The 23849-nt window shown below is 35.1% G+C and overlaps 1 long non-coding RNA gene across 2 annotated transcripts in view; it reads left to right on the top strand.

The window, feature by feature from the left end:
* LOC118143717 (uncharacterized) overlaps positions 1–19551 on the top strand; it is a 34196-nt gene extending 14645 nt beyond the window's left edge. For both annotated transcript variants that reach the window (XR_013523754.1, XR_004728086.3), the window contains one exon: positions 4367–19551. This is a non-coding gene — a long non-coding RNA (uncharacterized LOC118143717). The remainder of the gene's footprint in view (positions 1–4366) is intronic.
* Positions 19552–23849: the final 4298 nt, after the last annotated feature.

Below are 23849 nucleotides of genomic sequence, written 5' to 3'. Positions count from 1 at the left end.
TTGAACTGATAATGCACTTAAAGATATGGTACAGAATATTTTCATGGGTGAAATCTTCAGATTTAACAAAAGTTGACAAAGAGAAATCAACAGCCAAAAATATACATATTGGTTAAGTAAGTCAGTGTCAAAGATAAAGAATTATCCAGGGAACCAGAAGGAATAAGACATGTTTTCTACAGGGAGCAGAAGCAGTCTGGTCTAAGAAATTTTTCTGAATTTTATTCCCAGACTATAATGGAACAAAGTCTACATATTCTAAGAGAAAGTATGACACAAAAGTATTATACCCAGCTTGGTTGTCATTTAAGATACTAATGTAGTAAATATGATATGAACAGCAATGTCCATTATAAAGGAGGAATAGAAGGAAGAAATTGTAAGAGTTCACCCCTTCATCTTCCAAGTAGACTTATTGGTCCATCCTTACTAAGTATAGAGATAGATTTTTTTAAAAGCTCCATACTTTGGTATTCTTTCTTAATCTTAGAAGATTTTTTTAAATTTATTTTTTGACAAACAAAAATGATATTTTACATGTACAGCTTGTTTTGAATGTGCTAAACTGAGCCAATTAACATGAATTAAAGAAACATTTTTTTATTGCATTTTAGGTTTGGGGGTACATGTGCAGAGCATGCAAGATAGTTGCATAGGTACACACATGGCAGTGTGTTTTGCTTCCTTTCTCCCCTTCACCCACATTTGGCATTTCTCCACAGGCTATTCCTCCCCACCTCCCCCTCCCACTGGCCCACCCCATTTCCCCCCAGTAGACTCCAGTGTTTAGTACTCTTCTCTCTGTGTCCATGCATTCTCATTTTTCATCACCCACCTATGAGTGAGAATATGCGGTGTTTCGTTTTCTGTTCTTGTGTCAGTTTGCTGAGGATGATGTTCTCCAGATTCATCCATGTCAGGAATGTAAGGGACCTCTTCAAGGAAAACTACAAACCACTGCTCAACGAAGTCAGAGAGGACACAAACAGATGGAGAAACATTCCATGTTCGTGGTTAGGAAGAATTAATATCGTGAAAATGGCTATACTGCCCAAAGTAATTTACAGAATCAATGCTATACCCATCAAGCTACCATCGACTTTCTTCACAGAACTGGAGAAAACCACCACGAACTTCATATGGAACCAAAAGAGAGCCTGCATAGCCAAGTCAATTCTAAGCAAAAAGAACACAGCGGGGGGCATCACACTACCGGATTTCAAACTATACTACAAGGCTACAGTAATCAAAACAGCATGGTACTGGTACCAAAACAGAGATATAGACCAATGGAACAGAACAGAGGCAACAGAGGCAACACAACATATCTACAACCACACAATCTTTGATAAACCTGTCAAAAACAAGCAATGGGGAAAGGATTCCCTGTTCAACAAATGGTGTTGGGAAAACTGGCTAGCCATGTGCAGAAAGCAGAAACTGGACCCCTTCCTGACACCTTACACTAAAATTAACTCCAGATGGATTAAAGACTTAAACATAAGACCCGGCACAATAAAAACCCTAGAAGGAAATTAAAGAAACATTTATTTCAAGGCTAATAATTCTTTCAGTTTCACTTGTTCTTTCTTCTATTAGATTCAAGTAAAATTAAATATAATACATTTTAGCTTTAAAAAAGCATGTATTCTATCATCCAATTTTTAAATAATTATATCTGGCTCACTTTCTCTTTTCCTCTGTTTTTACACATAGAGATTGGAAAATGTTTCCCAAATGGAACACTGGTGTATAAACAGAGGGACACAGTGTGGTGGGATTTTGGATGAGTTATCTCTTCTTTGTGTCTCTTTAAATTGTTGGATTTATTTTTTAAATAAGCAGGCATCATTTGACTTTAAAAAAGTTCTTATATTTAAAAACTACAGATACATGAAGAAAAAAATCAGAATTATACTTTTTTCTTATGCCTTTGAAATTAAAAAAAAATAGTGAAATGAGCACAGGAAAAGGCTGTTTGTGGTGTGGGTTGAGATTAGAAGAGTGTTTCACCTTCAGAGGAGGGGTTTGCCCATTGGTGAGATTTGGGTCTCTGTTTGAGGAAGTTCCACAATGAAGTACTCTCTGTTTAAATTAGCAACAATTAAAACCACCATAAAGCCATTTTATCTGCCAAAAACTAAAATGAACTTCCTGAGAGACCATGGTCAAACACAACAAAAGGTTCTACACCACACCTAGAAGTCATCTAGAAAAAATAAAGTAAGAGTTTTTCTGAGATTAAAAAGCAAAACAGTGAAAAGTAAGCAACAGTTGATAATGGGCAAGTTCAAAGGTAAACTGTACTTAAAGTTATCAAGAACTGGCAGAGAAATTTATATAGGGAAATTTGTAATTTTTATTAAGAATTCCAGTAAGCCCCAGATTTCTGGGTAATGTGAATCACTGGGAAGGGATTTGCTATTTTCAAGCCAAAATTTGATTTTTTAAATGATGTAATAAGGTCAATAGATCATAAGTCTCCATTATCTTACCTTTCATTGACCCATTTAATGACTTTGAAATGTATGAATTAGGCTCTGTCAAGGATTGGACAAAGATTACTATGACTTGGTCCTTTATTTTTCATTTAACAATATCTGTGCACTATTTTCATAATTCTCATTTTCTCTTTACTTCTCAACAATACCTCTTGTAGAATAATTTCCATTCTCTTCACATATAAGAGAGAATTTTAGGATCTATCCTTGAGTAATTATGGAAGACATGAAGATGATTGCTTAAAGCCTGCTTATAACAATCTGGGAATGCCTATTAGAGTTTACATCTAACAAAATTGAACAAAATTTCTGCTAATGGAAGGGCACTTTCAGGACCAACACTAATTATTCCCAGATCAATCCCTAGATATTTTGTGCAAAAGTTATTATCTGGTCAAATAAATTTAGGAAAAAGTATTTATTCCATATCCTTCCCTTGGTGGGCCCTAAAGCAGTACAGAATATTAAAGATTTTGAGAAAGTCTGAAGAATGACACAGCTATGAATTTGTTTGGTCTACACTTATTTTACCTGGGACCTCTTTCCCACTTCCTACAACAGCTGAAAACACTTTGGCATTTCACCTAGAATTTTGTGTTTTCATGTTGCTATCTTTGCTGTAATAACTTTTTATTTATCTCTCTGTATGTTCTATTCTTGATGAATGGCTTAAATTTAATATTCTACCTTTCAAAGGGAATAATTTTCTATGTTGCTAACCTTTGCCTATGCTCTTTGGACTCACTACTGATAGACTTTTTGTTTCATCAGGGATTTTCTGCTTTACTTCATACTCTATCTGAACCAATGCTCTTCTCCTATGCAAATTATTAAATAGTTTTTCTACTTTCATATAGTTTTGTCTCCTTTTACAGACATAATATCATTTGAATTGCAATGATCAAATCACAATCCTCTCTAAGTTCCAACTCAACATGAGATCTCTTATGTTGTTAATACAACACATTTCTTCCCTTTAAGTCTCTAAGACCTCTCTAACAATTTTGATTTAATCAATTCATTCAGTAAATTTAAAAAATAGTAATATTCTGCAATCATATATTCCTTTACCACCTAAATATTTGTGAAGCATTTGCCACATTGCAGCCACTATGCAAGGTTCTGGGGATACCATGATGAAAAAAAACCCAAACATATAAGGTTTCATGTCATTAATGTCTAACACTGGAAACAGACAGTAATTATAAATGGGTAAAGTATAATAAAAGAGAAGTATAAAGAGTCACAGGGCTATATGATGAGCGAATATATGCTAGTCTGAAGGACCACAGGCTTCCTATAATGTTTAAATTGAAAGAGTAATTCATTAAACAAGTATTTATTAAGTACCTACTCTGGCACCATGCTAGAATTGGAGATGAAACATTAAACAAAAGACATATCTCTGCCCTTGTGAAGATTTAAGTTTCACTGGAAGGACAGAGGACATAAACAAATAAATTTTAAGTCATCGACTCTAAGAAGCAATAGGTAGTGAATAAACAAAACATAAGGACAACAGGACCTGCCGGGGTGGGTACCAGGGAGTACTCTCTAAAGAACAAAATCCAAGCTGAGAACTCAATAATAAGAACCTAAACATTTCTGGATTTGGAGAAAGTGAGTTTCTGGCAATAGAAGTGTCAAGGGCAAAGCCCCTGCAGCAGAGAAGAGCTAGGCATCATCAGTCAGGTGAGCAAGTGACAAGAGAATTCCATTAGATGAAGTTGGACTGCTTGTGCCCCTATGCAAATCACAGTAAGATTGGCTGTTTTACTCCAATTAGAAAACTATTGCTAGATTTTAAGAGGAGTGGCATAATATGATTTAGATTTTAATAAAGCCATTTTGGTTTCTCCCTGAAGAATGTATAGGAAGAAGCCAAGTGCAGAACTGGGAGCCAAAAGCAGAACTGGGAGGCCAGTATGGATGATGTGAAAAATAACAGAGGGAAAGATCACAGTGAAGGAGTTGGAGAAAAGAAGAATGACATTCCAAGGCTCCTGCTTCAGTGACACGGTAGATGGTGGTGTCATTAGCTGAACTAAAAAAGACTGAGGGATACCAGGTTTCTGGCAGAGAGAAATACAACAAAAAATTTTAGAACATGTTAAGTTTGAGATATCTATGACACATCCAAGCACAGATATCATGTAAGATATTGTATTTACCACTCTGGCTCTTAGAAAAATACAAAAATTAGCTGGGCATGTTGGCAAATGGCTGTAATCCTGGCTACTCGGTGGCTGAGACACAAGAATCACTTGAATCTGTGAGACAGAGCTTGCAGTGAGCTAAGATCTCATGCACCACTGCACTCCAGCCTGGGCGATAGAGCAAGACTGTGTAAAAACAAAAACAAAACAAACAAACAAAAATACCTGATGAAATCACCTGTAGAGAGAGCTATAGAGAGACCATAACAAGAGAAGAAAATGGAGCCAAGGACTCAGTCCTGAGAAAATGCAACCAGCAGATTTTTGGTAGCAAAGAAAGAATCAGAAAAGCAAGTCAGTTAATAAGGTAGGAAGAAAATGGAGTCTATTTCTGCAAGAAGAAAGTGTTAGAATATAATAGAATTACATGTCTGATTAAATATTGCTGAGCAGTCATAATAAGGATTGAAAAATTTCTATTTGGTTTTGTCACATGAAGGCTTTTGCTTATCATGACCTGGGCACATATCTGAGAAAATGAATGTGAATAGCTTAGGTAAAAAAAAAAGGGCATGAGAACATCCCAATCAAGGAAAATAATGTATGTGACTTCCCTAGATGGAAAAGGAAGAGGCCAAGTCACCAGAGATCCTGTATGAGTGACATATGGGTACAGAAGAGAGTGATAGCAGAGGAGGCTAACATTGCAGGGAAGAGATTTTTTAAAATATGGAGATATAAATATCAATATATGTCTTATCAATATAAATAATATTTTCACAAAAAATTAAAAATTTACTATGTAAAACTGGAGAGATAGAGTTAAGTAGAATATTCTAGAGAGAAGATATAACAGGCACAAAAGCCCAGTGCTACGGAGCAGTATGGTACCCTTAGAGCACTGAAGTACTTAGGCTGAAGTGGAGCATGTTGTGGAGCAGTGAGAGGAAATATTCTACAGGGTAGCTGGGGATCAGTCAGTCTGAGGGACTGTAGGTGCCATGTTAGGTTTGAGCTTATTCTATAGACAGTGGTCTATAGAATATATAAGTTCTTCTATAGAGACTGAAGAACTCTAAGCAGCTGAGTGACATAATGTGATTTATAATGATTAATATTTTGAAAAGATAATTCTAGTAACAATGTGGGAGAAAATTTGGAGTTGGGGTTGGAGGAATAAGACTGAAAGCTGGGAGCCCAAAAGGGGAATATCATGTATAGGCAAGAAATGTTGACTGCCTGAACTAAGATGATGGCTGTGGAAATAAAGAAGGAAAAGACAAATTCTCAAATTTTTAAAGAAGTGGAAATGAAAAAAATTAATAATATTTGGAGGTAAGGGACTGTGAAAAGAAATTTTCAAGGTAGTTCCCAGGTCTTAGGCTTGGGTGATCAGATGGATCTTGATGCCATCACACAAAATGGGAAATGAGTATATCAAACATCAAATAAAGACAATGAAGATTTCCATGAGGACAAAAGTTTCCTTAGTATATGAAGTGATACAAAAGTTCGAAATATGGAAGCTTGGAGTCTGAAAGTAAGTTATTAGAATTTGGGAATTTAAGGTAGGAGTTATTCTAAATAATGAAATGGATCAAGATTTCTTATAGAAGAATAAAAAGGTAGAAACATTAGAGCCAGATAACTGATTAGAATTTTTAAAAGTCATATGCGCAATTGTTCTGAACAGATGTTCAAAATGGTTGGTAATATGACTGGAAGCTTTCTAGAGGATAAAAGTAGAAACAGAATGAGTTAAAATGTTCACAGCATCTTTAAGATACAAATCAAATAGTTGTTCATCAGAAGCCCAGCTTTCCAACATTCTAGGACATAAAAAAAAGTTTATCCTGTGAATTATCTAAAGAGTACACTGACTTTGGTTTTAAAAGTGGGGTGTGCTTCCTCTGACAGTCATGTCAAGTGCCTGTTACTACTTAGACCCCTGGGATAAACATGGCACATCTCTGTGGAATTGAAATTTATTTGAAAATTTAGATAACAAATTATAATCATTTATTCATATTAAAACCAACACATATGTACATAGTAGCAGAAAATAATTGGTGAGCTTTTTTGACAAAACATGGGCCTACAATTAATTTCTATTCCAAAACTGAGAGATACCACTACATCCTCCTTCATGTTTTGAAGGTTATAGAGACTCTGTGCTTTTCAAATTTTTTCATTAATTTAAACACTAGATAGATAAGATCCTAATAGTAATAACTGTTATGAATCATATATAGATTTTTGTTCTCGATGGAGGCTGGTGGTTCAATGTTAATGAAAATAATACATTAGGGGCCAAAACAATGCAGAATACTACTCAGTTCTCTCTTGTTCTAATTTGAACCAAGGACAAATTTTATCAGGGGTTACGATGCATATATTTCACATAGTCTTTCAAAAGTGTTATTTATTTTAACACAATTTTTAAATAAGATTGGGCAAGAGAGAGTTCAAGGTTATATTATTTGACAAGTATCTGGAGTGTAATTATATTATATTGCCAGTTATGAGTTGGTTTATATGCATTGATGATCAAAATTTTAGGTAGAAATTTAGGCTAACAGAACCTAACTCATAAAAAATATGTGCCTGAAAAGACTCTTCAAGGACATGAGCTGAGACATAACAGAAAGCTCACTTTAGTGTAAATGATTCCATGAGCAGAGACAAGATAGAAAAAGAAATGTCTTCCTTCTAAAAGAAATTTGCATCCGTTACAACTTACAAACAGATGGATAACCAAATCTCCAAAGGATATATCAGGAACATGGCCATGATAATTCTAAAATAGAAAAATAAATTTAAGTAACTGCTACTAAACACCTGCTATAGACATGGGAACAAAAAACCTTTGAAAATTGTTTACATTTAAATAAGTAAACTGATTGCACAATGTATCTGTAGATAATGAGCAAGATGGCTTATTTAACACCATATTTCTAAAACCTGGCTTTGCCTTAGCATCACTTGAGAATATTTTCTAAATCATAGATCCTCAGGCTACACCTCACACACCTACTAACTGAGAATCACCCAGGAGACTGTATGCCTAACAGGCTTTCCAAATAATTCCTGTGCATCCAAACTTAGGGAGCTCTGCAAGCCTGTTCACTATGAAGCAGATGGAGGCTAGATATTCATTACCAAAAATAATTACCCTCTCCATGCAACAGTTGTGGTTTAGCTATTCTAACATTATGTAGACAGCACTGCTAAAATAATTCTAATTTGTGGCAATAAAACAATGTTCCCAGCACACATGAGGTTGATTGTTTTTCCCTGGTCTCTACTTGGAGAGCCAGCAGGTGCCTGCATCAAGCTCACACAAAAGAAGTATTGAGTTATTAAAAAACTAGTTGAAGAAAAGGGAAGTAAATACACAACCTTATTTTATCTGCTGGAAATTATCTTACTCACTGCTATTTTTTTTTTTTTTTTTTTTTTTTGAGACAGAGTTTCGCTCTTGTTACCCAGGCTGGATGCAATGGCGCGATCTTGGCTCACCGCAACCTCCGCCCCCTGGGTTCAGGCAATTCTCCTGCCTCAGCCTCCTGAGTATCTGGGATTACAGGCACGCGCCACCATGCCCAGCTAATTTTTTGTAATTTTTAGTAGAGACGGCGTATCACCATGTTGACCAGGATAGTCTCGATCTGCTGACCTCGTGATCCACCCGCCTCGGCCTCGCAAAGTGCTGGGATTACAGGCTTGAGCCACCGCGCCCGGCCGACTCACTACTATTTCTAAGTGCAAGCGACATCAAAAGCTGCTGGCCTATACTGAATTCATTTAGTTAGACCTATAACTGATTCATGGACTTGGAGTCAAAGGCCATGAAACAATCAATAAAAACTACACACAACCCTATGTTGCATCTGACAAATTTCTCCCAGAGTTGATAAAAATAATAACAGTGCCTAAATCATTCATCCACCTCTCTAATAAAATATAGGCTTAAGTAGCTTCAGCTTCATAATTTATCTAGAACGACAATCTTGTGAGCTTAAACAAATCCTAAAATTTCAGACTCTAAGTTACCCACTGTTTTTGCTTGTTTTATTGCAGAGGGTTTGACAACACCCTTTATATTAAGAGGAAGCCATAACAGAGTCGTTGTTTAATAGACTGGCAACAAATTTAAATATACTTACAAAACAGAACATTAATATGTTCTGCCATTTAGTTGTGGAAGCAAAGATATACCTGACAGAAATCAGGAAACATGAATTGGGATGCAGAGGGAACGTGGTGGAACTAATAATATCAAAAAGGTAGAATGGGGCTGTGGTCAACATGTTCTCTAAAGTTTGATAGAACAAGAAATAGAGTTTTAACATTACACAAATAGACAGTAGACAAATGAAAAACTAAATAATGCCTTTTAAAATAAAGAGAATTTTATTTTTTTCTTTTATTTTTAGTTGAAACATCATAATTGTAGACATTTATGGGGTACAGAGTGACATTCTGATACATGTATATAATGTGTAATAATAAGATTAAGGTCATTAGCCTATCACCTGGAATATTTATAATTTATTTGTGCTATAAACATTCCATTTTTGTTCTTGCTTTTTGAAAACATACATTTAATTATTTTTAACCATTTTCATCCTACAGTGCTACAGAGCACTAGAACTTTTTCTTCCCACCTAGATGTAACTTCGTATCTGTTAGCCAACCTCTCCCCAGCTTCCTTTTCTCCCTACCTTTCCCATTCTCTAATGACCACAACTTTACTTTCTACTTCTGTGATTTAAAAAGTAGAGAGGAATTCATTAAAATCAATCTTCAAGTTTCATAGTGCTAAGTCAATATAGATACAATTTTAAATTGATAAATTAATAAATAAAATTATAGCTCTAATACGTAAAGGCTTTCCAATAACTGGAATAAGAGTTAAGAATAGAAGGTATTTTGTTTTTAACTTCATTTTTCTTGGAGGCAGGACAAGCAGCAGTGTGGAGTGGTGGACTGAGGGGGATCGGAGAGGGATGGCAGACAGTTATTCTTCATTAGAATATCTTCCACACTGTGGGATCTGTTTAACCACGTGCATGCACTACTTTGAAAAAGAACTTAAAAGAAGGGGAAAAAGGTCCTGAGAGCTGTAAAATTTAGAGTCAATCTTGGTTTATAAAGCTGGCAAAATTAGGCCTGATGAATATCAATTCAAAATCAAGTTTCAGTGATCTCTCACAAAGTTCAGGAAACTGAGCCCTAATATCTTCCACTCAATCTGGAACTTCAATATTAAGATTTGTTCTTTGTTTTTAGTCTGATAAACTCAAGTATGGTCTCTGCAATTTCATTTTCTATTTTGCTTTTCTAATTGTTAGGTTTTTTTTCTCTGATAATTGAAATTCTTTCTCTGAATAACAGAAAGTGAACCTGTGATTCTGTGATGCTTTTCCCATCCACCATGATAATCTAGACAATTGCAAAAATGAATGACTTCGATGGAGATGAATGTTCCTAAAGGGGAGGAAATTCCTTAATCTGCTGATTCTCTTCTATAGGAATTTTTGATGCCTCTGAAGTTTTAGGTGGCTGAATGTTCTTCCCTGAAGTCGCTGAGGTTTACTCTCCTGTGCAGACCATCTGTGATTCTGCAGCACATTCTTTTGGATGATGCCTCAGTACCTGTTGAATTTTTTTAAAATAAGATTTAGTGAAAAAAATGTTATAAAATCACATTTAATGAATTTTGCAAAATTCACAGTATTTAATTACATTTCCCTAGTTCAGTTCCCATGTGACCAGACTGTACCTATGATTTCTCTTAAAACTTGAATATAACTTAGAGCCTCAGAAATAAGTGACTCAGGCATAAACTTAATTGTACCCTACTAAGCCGACTCTCTCATCTCTGATTGGTTTCATACTTCAGTGGCACTACAAAAAGAAAGCATGGGAAAATCATATTACCAACATTTAGAGGAAAAATAAAAAGAAAATAGAAAGCAAGTTGTTGTAAAGGATACTATAATATTGTGTAATTAATTAAAGGGAAAGAATTGCATATAAAACACTACAGAAATATTTTATTTCTTACTTAAATCTCCAACGACCTTTTCCCTATATGTTTGGCCCAGTGTAATTATCACTCAGTAACTGGCCTATAGGAAGGGCTACTGATACTCATTCTTCTAATTTCAAATTTAATATTTATCATTCATTTGTCTTAACACTGCAAGCTCTAGTTACAATAAAAAGTACAAGTAGGTAATTATATGTGGAAAAGGAGTGTTTCTCAGAGATTAGAATAGAAAGAAGTGGAATTCTGCTTTACCCATTAAGAATGTGACCAATTATAGTATATAAATATGCTGGGCCTCAGTTTCTTTCATAAGCAGAATTATGGGAATGAACACTTCATTTGTTTGTTTAGTACTTAATCTTTTAGAGTAATTTTAGGTTTTCAGCAAAACTGAGAGGAAGACAAAGAGGTTTTATACATACCCTCTCTCCCAACACATACGTAGCCTCCGGGTTTATCATATCCTCCACCAGAGGGTACATTTATTACAATCAACAAACCTACACTGACACATCATAATCACTAAAAGTCCATAGTCTACAACAGTGTTCAGTTTGGTATTGTACATTCTATGCATTTGGACAAATATATAATGACATGAATCCACCATTATAGTATTTTACAGAGTAGTTTCACTGCCCTAAAAACCTCTGTGCTCTGCCTATTCATCTCTGTTTCCCCAATCCCTGACAATCACTGATCTTTTTACTGCCTCCATAGTTTTGGCTTTTCCAGAATGTCATACACTTGAAATCATACTACATGTAGTCTTTTGGATTGGCTTCTTTCACTTCATATAATAATACACAGTTAAGTTTCCTCCACGTCCTTTTGAAATGGGAAAGGTTTCCTTGTCACCTTGCAGGGTGTGTGATGAGGATGTGGCTCACTTCTTCAGTGTCCCACTACTCAGACCTCTAGGGGAACACACAGACGGGGGCTCTGACCCCATTGCAGTGTCTAGGGGTGAAAGTTTAATGCTGAAGCCTCAGTGGGCATGTGTTACAGGGTGCTCTTTTAGTTTGCCGTCTAGAGGAAGCTTGTGTTAACCAGCTCAATTAGACCCTCTACCTTGTCGCAAGGACAGAGGGTTTTCCGCATCTCGGGGTTTCTTGGCTTGGTGTACTGGAAGAATCGGATGACATGTGGGCATTGAGAATGAATGCAAGGGGTTGTTTTAATTGCACTTTAGGATCTGGGATACATGTGCAGAAACATGTGCAGAACATGTAGGATTGTTGCAAAGGTACATACATGGCAAGGTAGTTTGCTGCCTCCATCCCCAAGTCACCTCTATCTGGCATTTCTCCCCATGTTATCCCTCCCCAACCTCCCTACCCACCCCACTGTCACTCCTCTATTCCCCCCAAACAGACCCTAGTGTATGATACTCCCCTCCCTGTGTCCTTGTGTTCTCATTGTTCAACAACCACCTATGAGTGAGAACATGTGGTGTTTGATTTTCTGTTCTTGTGTCAGTTTGCTGAGAATGATGGTTTCCAGATTCATTCATGTCCCTACAAAGGAAACAAACTCATTGTTATTTATGGCTGCATAGTATTTCAGGGTGCATATGCGCGATATTTTCCTTGTCCAGTCTATCATTGTTGGGCATTTGGGTTGGTTCCAGGTCTTTGCTATTGTAAACAATGCTGCAATGAACATACATGTACATGTGTCTTTATAATACAACAATTTATAATCCTTTGGATATATACCCAGTAATGGGATTGCTGGGTCAAATGGAATTTCTATTGCTAGGACCTTGAGGAATTGCCGCACTGTCTTCCACAATGGTTGAACTAATTTACACTCCCACCAACAGTGTAGAAGTGTTCCTATTTCTCCACATCATCTCCAGTATCTGTTGTCTCCAGATTTTTTAATGATAGCTATTCTTACTGGCATGAGATGGTATCTCAATGTGGTTTTGATTTGTATTTCTCTAATGACCAGTGATGATGAGCATTTTTTCATATGTTTGTTGGCCTAATATATGTCTTCTTTTGAAAAGTGTCTGTTCATATCCTTTGCCCACTTTTTATTGTGTTTGTTTGTTTTTTTCTTGTAAATCTAGTGGAAGTAGCTCTCAGCAGATGGGGGAGCCAGAAGTGAGATGGTTTTCCCTGGAGTTAGGTGTCTCGGTGGCCAGGGCTCGCCTCCGACTGCTCCAGCCAAACTGAGTTGTTCTGCCAGTCTGTGGCCTATGGGGAGCTGGTGCCCATTGGTGTGTTCTTGTGGATGTCCAGCTGCCCATGTGTTCCTCTGCCGATATGCTCCTCTTGGCTGCTTCTGTGTGTTCCTCTGCTGATGTGCTCCTCTCAACATTCAGCTGCCTCTGTCTCTGCATTGCTAGGGTCTCTGGTTTTTATGGGCCCAGGATGAAGGTGTGGTGGGTGTAGTCTTGGAAAATGCAATATTTTGGTGGGAAGGCCTTGTCCTTACCTAGGTCTATGGGGGTAGAGCCCTAGCCAGGGATCACGCCCTCCCCTACCTAGCACTCCTTTTTCCATATGATTTAAAGGGAACAAGCTCTTCCCTTCCCAGCACTCTTGTATCACTTTCATGGCTTGATACCTAATTTCTTTTTAGTGCTGTATAATATTCTATTATCTAGATGCATCATATTTAATTTATCCATCTACCTACTGAAAGACATGTTGGTTGCTTCCAAGTTTTAGCAATTATCAATAAAAGTTACTCTAAGCATCTGTGTTCTGATCTCTTTGTAGATAAAACTTTCAGTTCATTTGGGTAAATACCAGGGATCATGATTGCTGGATTGCATGCATATAAGTTTACGCTTAGTTTTGTAATAAACCACCAAACTACCTCCTGAAGTGGCTGTACTATTTTACATTTCCGCCAGCAGTGAATGAGGGTTCCTGTTGGTCCACCTCCTCACCAGCATTTAGTGTTGTTAGTGTTCAGAATTCTGGTCATTCTAAAAGGTGTGCAGTGGCATCTCATTGTTGATTTAATTTGCATGTCCTTGATGACATATGATTGAAGCATCTTTTCATATCCTTATTTGCAAAGTGTATATCTTCTTTAGTGAGGTGTTTGTTAAGGTCTTTGCTCCATTTTTAAATGGGTTATTTGGGTTTTTTATTGTTGCATTTTGAGATACCTTTGTAGATTTTGGATAACATTCCTTTATCCAATGTTTGTTTTGCAAATATTTTCTTTCAGTCTGTGGTTTGTCTTCTCCTTTTGTTGGCATTGTCTTTCACAGAGCAGAGCCTTTTAATGTTAACGAAGTCCAGCTTATTAATTATTCCTTTCATGAATCATGACTTTGGTGTTGTATCTAAAAAGTCATTGCCGTTCCCAAGGCTATGTGGGTTTTTCTTCTAGAAGTTTGGTGTTTTACATTTAAGTCTATGACCCATTTTGAGTTAATTTTTGTGAAGGGCATAGAGTCTATGTTTAGACTCATTTTTTTTGTGTGTGAATGTCCAGTTGTCCCAGCACTATTTAAAAAGATATCTCTGCTCCAACATATTGCCTTTGTACCTTTGTCAAACATCAACTGACTGTATTTATGTGGGCCTATTTCTGGGCTCTCTGTTCTGTTCTATTGATCTATTTGTCTTTCTTTTCACTAATATGAAGTGTGGTACTAGTACCTTTATGTAAGTCTTGAAGTTGGCTAATGACAGTCAGAACTGCAGCTTTGTTCTTCAATATTATGTTGACTATTCTTCACTGTTTGCCTCTCCATATAAACTTCAGAATCCCTTGTTAATGTTCCAAAAATAACTTGCTGGTGATATGCTTTATTTTTAAGGTATTTCTAAGCTAAACTTCAAGTGTCTGTGACTCTCACATTTTTACTATGTAAAATTTTTTCCTTGAATTAAAAAAAGGTTGTATTGGGGAGGGTGCTATCAGCCAATGCTTTACAAACAAGCTGCAGACCATTGACTGGGAATGGTTTTGCTTCCTTTCCAAATAATTTAAAGCCTGTTAAAGTTGTGGTCCAGGGAAAGAGTAGGCATGGTGATTTTTCTCCATCCACTCCTACTCTGTGAATTCTCTGAGAACTAGACTTTTTCTGTGCAGCTATAAATGGGAGAGACAGTACGTTTCAGATTGTCAAACTACTGAAAATATAGCTTGGTAATCAGGAGAATAATTTAGAAAGTGAGGTGGAGGTCAGGGTTTGTATAGAAAAATGTTAGAAATAAGTGTTAATGCTGAGGGAAAGCAGTCAAAGAGGAGAGTTTTTCTCTCTGTCACAAAGCAAGGCAATGCCATTGAGTCCTGCTGCCATATGCAGAGAGTCTGTGTAACCATAGGACTCTATTATCTTTTAAGTTGGAAAGTACCTCACTGTTGGACAGCTTTACTAATTTAACATATAGCAAAGTCCATATAAAAGATTTCCAAAATTTTTATTTGTTTCATGACTAGTCAAATCTATAAACCTCTGTTTTGTATCTCACATAAAACATTTTCTTCCTCAAATATTTCCTGTCTTTGTTCTTCAGAAATTATAGTGAGGGGGTTTGATGAGACATTATATTTTTTCTGTATCAAGGAATTAATATTATGCATGAAGTGGCTGTGCAATATCCCAGCAGGGCAGGTCATCACTAATAGTGCAACTCTGAGTCCTGGAGCAGTGGAGAATGGCAAGGGACTCACTGAAGGTTTCTGGCTTGGTATTGTTCCCATTTAAATAGAGACAGAGAGTGAAGATTCTGAGCCTACTAGTGCCATTCATCCTTAAGCTTTCCACTTGTTGGTGGAATGTTCAATAGGGAACTGAGTAGGCATGGGACTGAACCTGGGTTACCATACTTTTGCATTTTACACTTATATGGTTAAAATGTCTTTGTTGTTTCCTTAGAAAGAAATAAAATTGGCAGTGACAGATGGAAACTTCACCTGATTTCTTTGAAGAGGCAAATTAATAAAATTAAAATGAGCATTGTGCTTACATTGACTGACTTACTAATTAGTCTTGCCTTGATGAAATCACAAGTGTATTTAAAATATAGACAAATACCTATAGAGATTTAATATTAAACAGAAAAAAAAAACACCTGGGTGGGTAAAAGTGGGAAGGGAAATGATCCTTACTAGATTTTTTAGGAAAATTGAGATTTCCATTTGAGAACACAGATATCGCTTAATTTAATAAAGCTATATCTGTGTAAACTAATATTTACTAAACTAGAAATACAGAACAAAAAGTCCTAATCACATGACGATAATTAAATTGATCACTTGATATGAACTAACATAAAATGTTTTTAAAAGAAATACTGCCTTTATTAAAGCAAAGGCAACTTACTGATCAAAAAAGTAAAGCCCCACTTATTACCATAAAAGTAAAGATAACATTTTAATAAATGAACAATAAAGTAGTTAATAGGAGAAACGAATTCTAGCTTCTTAAAGGGGTTCCTTAAAGGGTAGCTTATATAAAAATTCAGTTTTATTTCAAGTGTCAGAAATTTGCTGGTATATATAAATGAAATAATTTAAAACCTTCTTCCCTTGCACAAATGAATGCTTATATCATTTCTTAAAATGTACTAAAGTGTAAAATACGAGCTTTAAAACATCAAAGTTAGGAAACTTGATTGGCTTCAGAACTTAGAGATTTCTTTATTTTCTATGCTAAACCAGATACGTGCATCTAGATTCTTAATCCCATCGACATCTAGATATTTTTAGTCATTTACAGTTGAAATTCATTTATTAATTACCTAACTCTAGAATAGATACTTTGTTTAACATAAGCATATTCCAATATGCCTAATATTGCCTGAGGAAATGCAATAGAACTTTAGATTAAAACTAAAACAAAAGCAAGACAAAACAAAACTGAAGTGTGATCCTATCTTATGCAAATACACTTAGGAACACATTTCCAATTCAGCTTAACTTTCTCCCATGAATTCCTTTAAAAAAAGGATATTTATATAGTTGGATTATATATTTGATGTGTACCTAAAAGAAGTTACTTCACTTTAAATGATGACCTTAAATCTATTTTTAACATACAAGCATGTTGCAATAAGATTTTTCTTTATTATCCGTTTAGAAGCAATAGAACTGTCTAATACATTGGGGTTTATATATTTGTTTTTCTACTTATGAAGACTAAAGGTATCAGTGTTAGTGGTTAAATAAGCTTGCTGCAGAAAAGCAATTTGTAGGTACATCAAATAAGTAAAATATTGTTTACCAAAGTAGTGTGATTGTGAATATAATTCTTTCTAATAAGCCACTGAAAGGATTTTCTTCCTCTTTTAAGGTTTTAATTTATTATTATTTCACAGCGGGGGTGGAGATGTTCACCATTCATTTTCCCTCTTCTTTTTCACAGTCTCCAAAATGAAATGGTTATAAAACAGAACTCGATGCTATTTCCCATAATAGTTTTCTAGAAGGAAGTAAATATATCTTAAATTTACGGCAAAAATGAAGGTGCTATCTGCCCACAAATATACTAGTCAAGCCATTTATGTGACACTGCCTTCTCCCATTGTACATTCCAGGTCACTGAAAATAGGACAGAAGGCTCTGAGCTATGTGCTCTGCTAAGTAGAATGATTTTGTTTACATGTACCAATGCCCCATTTGCAGAGAACCACTACATAATCAGTGCAAAATACATAAAAGATAGATTTGTTTTGCATCCCAGCTTAAAAACGATAATGCCAAGACCTCTCAATTTCAAAAGTTTAATTTGTTCAATAAAATGCTAAGAATTGTATTGCTCAGTGGTTTTTATTATGTTTAATAACCATGATGGATAGAATTCAGGTGATGCTTTCTCTTTATTTAATAGCAATGTTACATATAATTCTATTATTAATTTATATAGTAATGGTACTCGATAATGATGAGCTACTTGTAAGAATTTTATGAAGTTTATATTCTTGAAAAAGGGTTAAAATATGATTTGCTTTTAAAAAGCGTCATTAGAAAATAGGAGCTTAAAGAAGAAACATCATCTGGTTGAACTGTCTCATGTAAAGGAGAATAATGTCATTCCAAAAGAGAAATGAATTCATTCAAGTGCATGCACGTAGTTGTATCAAAAGCTGTCTAATTCTGCAACCAGTGTTTCTATCACACTCCATCGCCTGCCTTGTACAAGTGAGTTGGCAGACAATAAAATGCAATGTTCACTTTCCTGGAGCTCTTAATCTCCATCCTGAAGTAACATTTTTATGCAATCTGATATTTTGAAAAAGAATGAGCTAGTAAATTGGGCCAGCCTAAGTTAAATGTGCAGTTTTCTATATGGTGCATTTTGAAAATCATTGAAGGAATTCATAGTCCAAAAATTTATTTTTTATGTATGTTGTGGTATATGAATGTATCATCATTATTGCCACTTTAAAGATTATGGCATTATCAACAAAGGGTCTAGTTAATATACAAATTTGTTTAGCCCTCATTACATAACCAACCTGGGAATGTAATACTCAGATAAGACCCATTACATAGTGTAAAGAGTGCAGGAGAAAAATTCTGGTAGTGTCCATGGTGCTTAAACACAGGTTGATAGCTGCAGTCAAGAGAGAAAGGGAGGAAGGGAAGGTCGTAATTCAGTCACTAGAATAAGGCTTTGAGTACCTACCCAAGGTGGGTTGGCATCAAAAAGAAGTCACAGAATGTTGCGTTCAAACCATCTACCTTACCACTTTGCCCAGACCTTTCAATATCTTACATATATTTTTAAATTTCTTTTCCTGGAAGCTGGTGGCCTTCAAATTGTGTTTAAAGTCATCTGACCCCTACTATATTGAGGGATAGATTTTAGTCCAAATTTTTTGAAATGTAACCATTTCCAACTTGCTAGTTTTGGAAAGATTTAAAATTCAAAATCTTAGGACTGAAACATTTTTCTTTAGAGTCATGATTCCTTATTACATGTGTTTTTGGTGAGCTATTTTTAAGATTACTCCAAATTTAAGGTCTCATCTATAAGCCTATCTTTCTCTCCCACATCCTGGTTTCCATTAATACTTCCCTAAAAGGCCAGACTGTAACATGGATGCTGTCACATGGATACGGTAAAGGCAAGGTCGTCATCTTTTGTTCCAAAGATATTAAGAAAGGACAGCAAAAAAGGAAAAAGATACAAGGAGTAGTTATACACTGCTTATATGAAGAAAGAGGACAGGAGTTTGGTTTTCCTGGACTGCTGTTGGCTTGTGTTGAGGGCACAGAAGGACTCTGCTCTTTCTAAAGGAATAGCAGAAAGCAGCTGCAGTGTGAAGCAGCAGATCTACTATTGGGTTTGCTAAGTCAAGGGGAGGATGGAGGACATGGCAGAGACACTGTGGGTGCAAAGTAATGATGAGAACCAAATCAGGACAAGGAAGGCCAGACCAGATATGTATACTGATCTGCAGGTTCAGTATGAGTACAAGTAGTTTAATCAGAGCACAGGCAGATGAGGAACATCCTCACTGTCCAGAAAAATTAGGATCCTGTAGAGATTGTCTTTGCTTGCTGCTGTAGCCCCATACTGCTTGTAGATGAATGAGTACAAAGAAATAGAAGCTAGTGGAAGCTTGTACAATTATGTGAATGAAACACAGTGAAACAACTAAGGAGACTCCTTAAATGATTATTTGGACTTAATTGCAAACTAAGTTGGCCTATGTGTGTTTTGTTTTCATTTTCTTTCTCCAGATCATTTATAGGAGTGGGGTATGAGTGATTTTGTGACCCTGCCATACATACACACAGTTAGATTGACTGTAGATTCTATACCTATTATTTAATAAAGAGAAGCAGTTATTACACTAATTTTTATCTTGCAGCTGCTCAATGCAACCCTGGACTGACCGTATTCCTAAGAAAAGTAAAGGAATAGAGATAAAATATATTTAATTAATTCTACCTATTCAAATTGCTCTTGTTTATATAAACTTTAAGATAGGCATTTGGGGCACTTCCTAAATAGAATCCTTATGGATCAGGGTTCTCAACATTTTAGTTCACAGCACCCTTAGAGTTTCTGTAATTTTTTAAAAACAAATCCTCAAAACCAAACAAAACAAACAAAATGACAATTTAAATAAATAATTTAATCTTCTTTTGTTAAGTAATTAGAAACAACAGCCTATTACATTGTTATGCCTTAATAAAATCATTGTTATTTGGACAGAAATAAACAGAAATTAAAATACATATTTTTTATTTTATCCTTAACTAACAATAGTAACTAATAGGAAGTGTATGCCTGTTGAGTACTGTGCAGTTTTTCAAACCATGCCATTATATTGGGCATGGCCAGCCCCCATCTTTTCCCAATCCATATTGATTTTTGCAGAGTAATTGTTTTTTATTAAAGCAACAGCAATTGATGAAAGTTCAACTTTTCAAGGATATAATGATGTCAATTATGGAATTTAGTGCATTCAAATGTAGAAATTGTGACGTCAAGCTAGTATTTATTTTTATTTTTTTTATTTTACGTTAAGTTCTGGGGTACATGTGCAACTCTTGCAGGATTGTTATATAGGTATACACATGCCATGGTGGTTTGCTGCCTTCATCCCCCTGTCACCTACATTAGGTATTTCTCCTAATGTTATCCCTCCCCAATCTCCCTACACCTTGCTATCCCTCCCCTTGTTCCCCACCATCCACAAACCCCAGTGTGTCCATGTGTTCTCACTGTTCAACACCCACTTATGAGTGAGAACATGTGGTGTTTGGTTTTCTGTTCTTGTGTCAGTTTGCTGAGAATGATGGTTTCCAGATTCATCCATGTCCTTGCAAAGGACATGAACTCATCCCTTTTAAAGGCTGCGTAGTATTCCATGGTGTACATGTGCCACATTTGCTTTATCCAGTCTATCATTGTTGGGTATTTGGGTTGGTTCCAGGTCTTTGCTATTTTAGTAGCCACAATGAACATATGTGTGTATGTGTCTTTATAATAGATCTATTTATAATCCATTAGGTAAATACCCAGTAATGGGATTGCTGGATCAAATGGAATTTCTATTTCTAGATCCTTGAGGAATTGCCACAGTGTCTTCCACAATGGTTGAACTAATTTACATTCCCACCAACAGTGTAAATGCATTCTTATTTTTCCACATCCTCTCTAGCATCTGTTGTCTCCAAATTTTTTAATGATTGTCATTCTAACTGGTCTGAAATGGTATCATAGGCATAGACAAGGAAATTTATGACTAAGACACCAAAAGCAATGGCAACAAAAGCCAAAATAGACAAATGGGATCTAATTAAACCTAAGAGTGTCTTTACAGCAAAGAAACGATCATTAGAGTGAACAGGTAACCAACAGAATAGGAAAAATGTTTTTGCAAGTTGCCCATCTGACAAAGGCCTAATATCCAGAATCTACAAAGAACTAAAACAAATATACAAGAGAACAAAAACAACTTCATCAAAAAGTAGGTGAAAGATGTGAACACTTTTCAAAAGAAGCCATATATGTGGCCAAAAAAATTAAAAAATGCTCATCATCACTAGTCATTACAGAAATGCAGATAAAAACCACATTGAGATACCATCTCATGCTAGTAGTATTTCATATGATATCCAACAGATATTGGGTATTACAGTGTTTCCCTTTCGAAGTTAATATGTCCTGCAATGTCCTGTCCCTGTGAGTTTGCTGCGATAGGTTTAGCGGTGGGTTTAGTATGCCCACATGCACTGAAACATGAAGGTACAGAAGCTATATTCTTTTAGCTTCTGTCAAGTGATATAAATTGGATAGGAATGGGATTAATATAACTTGCAAGATCTTTAGAACAATGTTCAGCAATTAGTGAGTACTGATTACACTTTATTCTACTTACTATTACTTTAAGTAAGAGTGTTCCTTTTGGAAACAAGCATATTCTAGTGATCAAGTACAGTTTTAATTTTGCTTCCTCACATTTATTGAAAGGTGTTCCTCATTGTTCTTTATTCAATGGTCCCATAATACCTGCTTACATCTCTATTGCAGTGGTTATGTATGATTGCAATTTGCTTTTGTCTGATGCTACCTGCAAGCAGATCAAGGGCAAAGAACACTCAGTCATTTGACATCCCAAAGTATCACACTTTGAATAACATAAAAATATGTTTAATTAACATGTATTGAATGAATGATCAAATGCAGAATATTAATCTTCAGTGGTATTGAGCACTGAGTCATAAAGAACATGACATTTAATTTGTCAACAACTACTTGAAGTTGTAGAGGATTGTTTCTTGAAGATTTTTTTAATCTTCATATTACTAGGCCTTATTTATTAAGACTAGTCCGTTGAAAGAGGCTTATACCCAAATAAATGATTTAAGCTTCTATATTTGTAGCATTTGATTTTTTCCAGACCTTTCCAGAAATCAGTATGGTTGTCAGGGTGATCTTTATGTGGTCATGTCAAGCATTAGATCCTTACAAATCTGAGTATTAAGAATTTAATAAAATATAAACCAAGCTTCAGAGAATGTTAAAACTTGAATCAATTTCTTTCTGAGGTAAAATATATACTTACTAGATGATCTGACTCAAAATAGTTGTTCAATGAAAATCAAGGAATTTAACTCAGTATTTTAATTCCAAGCATGATTTAAATTTGTGATACTTCCCCAGGGACTTTTAAGGAAAATGTCTTCAGTACTCAACTAAACTGAGTTTAACATAGTTGAGATAAATATTTTCTGGCTTATTATTTAATAATAAAAATTGGAGGCAATTAAAGAATATGAGGCTGTTCAATTTATTTAATCCTGAGTTGCAGAAAATCTGTATGAAAAGTAAACTAAAATAAAGTTACTGGGTTTTCTTGGCAAACAAATCTTTCACAACATTTCTAGAAAGGTTTTAGGTTTATCTTTGCATGTAAGTGGTGATACAGCAAAATGCCAAACTAGGCCAATTTGAATTTTCAAGTGAAATGATTGTCTCATCTCCTATTACTGAGTTTGTTGTTGTCATCAATTTTACCAATAAATTAATAACTCAATGAAGGGACATGGAGAAGAGACTTGTAGAAATTAGAGTTTGCTTCCTCACTACTTAATTTTCTCTATATATTCAAAAAGATTTATGTTGACTAAAAAAAATAAAGAAAATCAAGAAACAAAATTAATGGGAGTTAGAAAATAAATCTTCCACACTAGAACAAAAGGTCAAGCTATAGATTAGAATTTAATAGTATGTCCTCTGTTTATATCCCTAATAAGATCAGTAAGGTTCATTATTTATAGAATTCTTATTTTTCCTGGAAAGCTCATTTTAATTACAAACCTTCGTGTATGAGTTTTTTTAGTGTTTTCTTTAATTCTCAACTGTATCCATAGAAGAGTAAATAACATCATCATCATGTTCATGTCATTGTTTCTGGACAACAGAAACTGCAAATTATACCATAGCAAATTGGTGTGGTTCTCTCTTTAGATTGCTAAGGATTGTCACTGTATCCTACAAAATGAATAAAACATTAAATTGAAAACAATGCCTAATATAGACAAAGTATTACAGTGAAATAGTTCTATGGAGTATGTATTTATTGTGAGTTAATATTATACCATTATGAAAATAGCAATTTTTGAAACATTTTTTAAAAATCTACTGGCTTTTTTAGTCAAACGCTTTTTAATAGATTTTGGTATTTGTCATTTGTTGTTTTGAAAACATTTTAGTTGTTATAATATGTGCTTTTTAAAGAATTTGTACATAAATACACTAATATTAGTAGAACTGTATGATTCAAAATTTGAATCAGTAAATATATGGTTAAAATTGGTTATTTGGATAAGTTAAATGTGTGGTATGCTGTCTAGAAAATGCATTATATTATTTGTAGCTAGCATGATATATCAATATGTCAAATCTAATTATTTATTCATATTATATCAGATAATGCTGTCAGTAACCCAAAATGTTACTTTGTTTATTGCCTTGCATTAAAAAAGGCTTACATTTTTATATAAACAAAATTGAAACCCTCTACAAATTCTCTATTGATGTTTATATATTTAAACTGTTCATTAATTCTGAATCATTAGATTGTGAAGTAACTGGGCAATAAAAATACCCAAGGTGAAAGAATAATTTCTTCCCCTGTCCTTGGCGATGCTTCCACCTTGAAAGGGCTGGCAATAGGACTGGGCTAGGTAATTTCT

This window comes from Callithrix jacchus, chromosome 11 (genome assembly GCF_049354715.1).
Source record: "Callithrix jacchus isolate 240 chromosome 11, calJac240_pri, whole genome shotgun sequence".
Taxonomy (NCBI): Eukaryota; Metazoa; Chordata; class Mammalia; order Primates; family Cebidae; genus Callithrix; species Callithrix jacchus.
The sequence above is the reverse complement of the archived record's forward strand: the minus strand, read 5'-3'. Positions and strand labels throughout refer to the sequence as shown.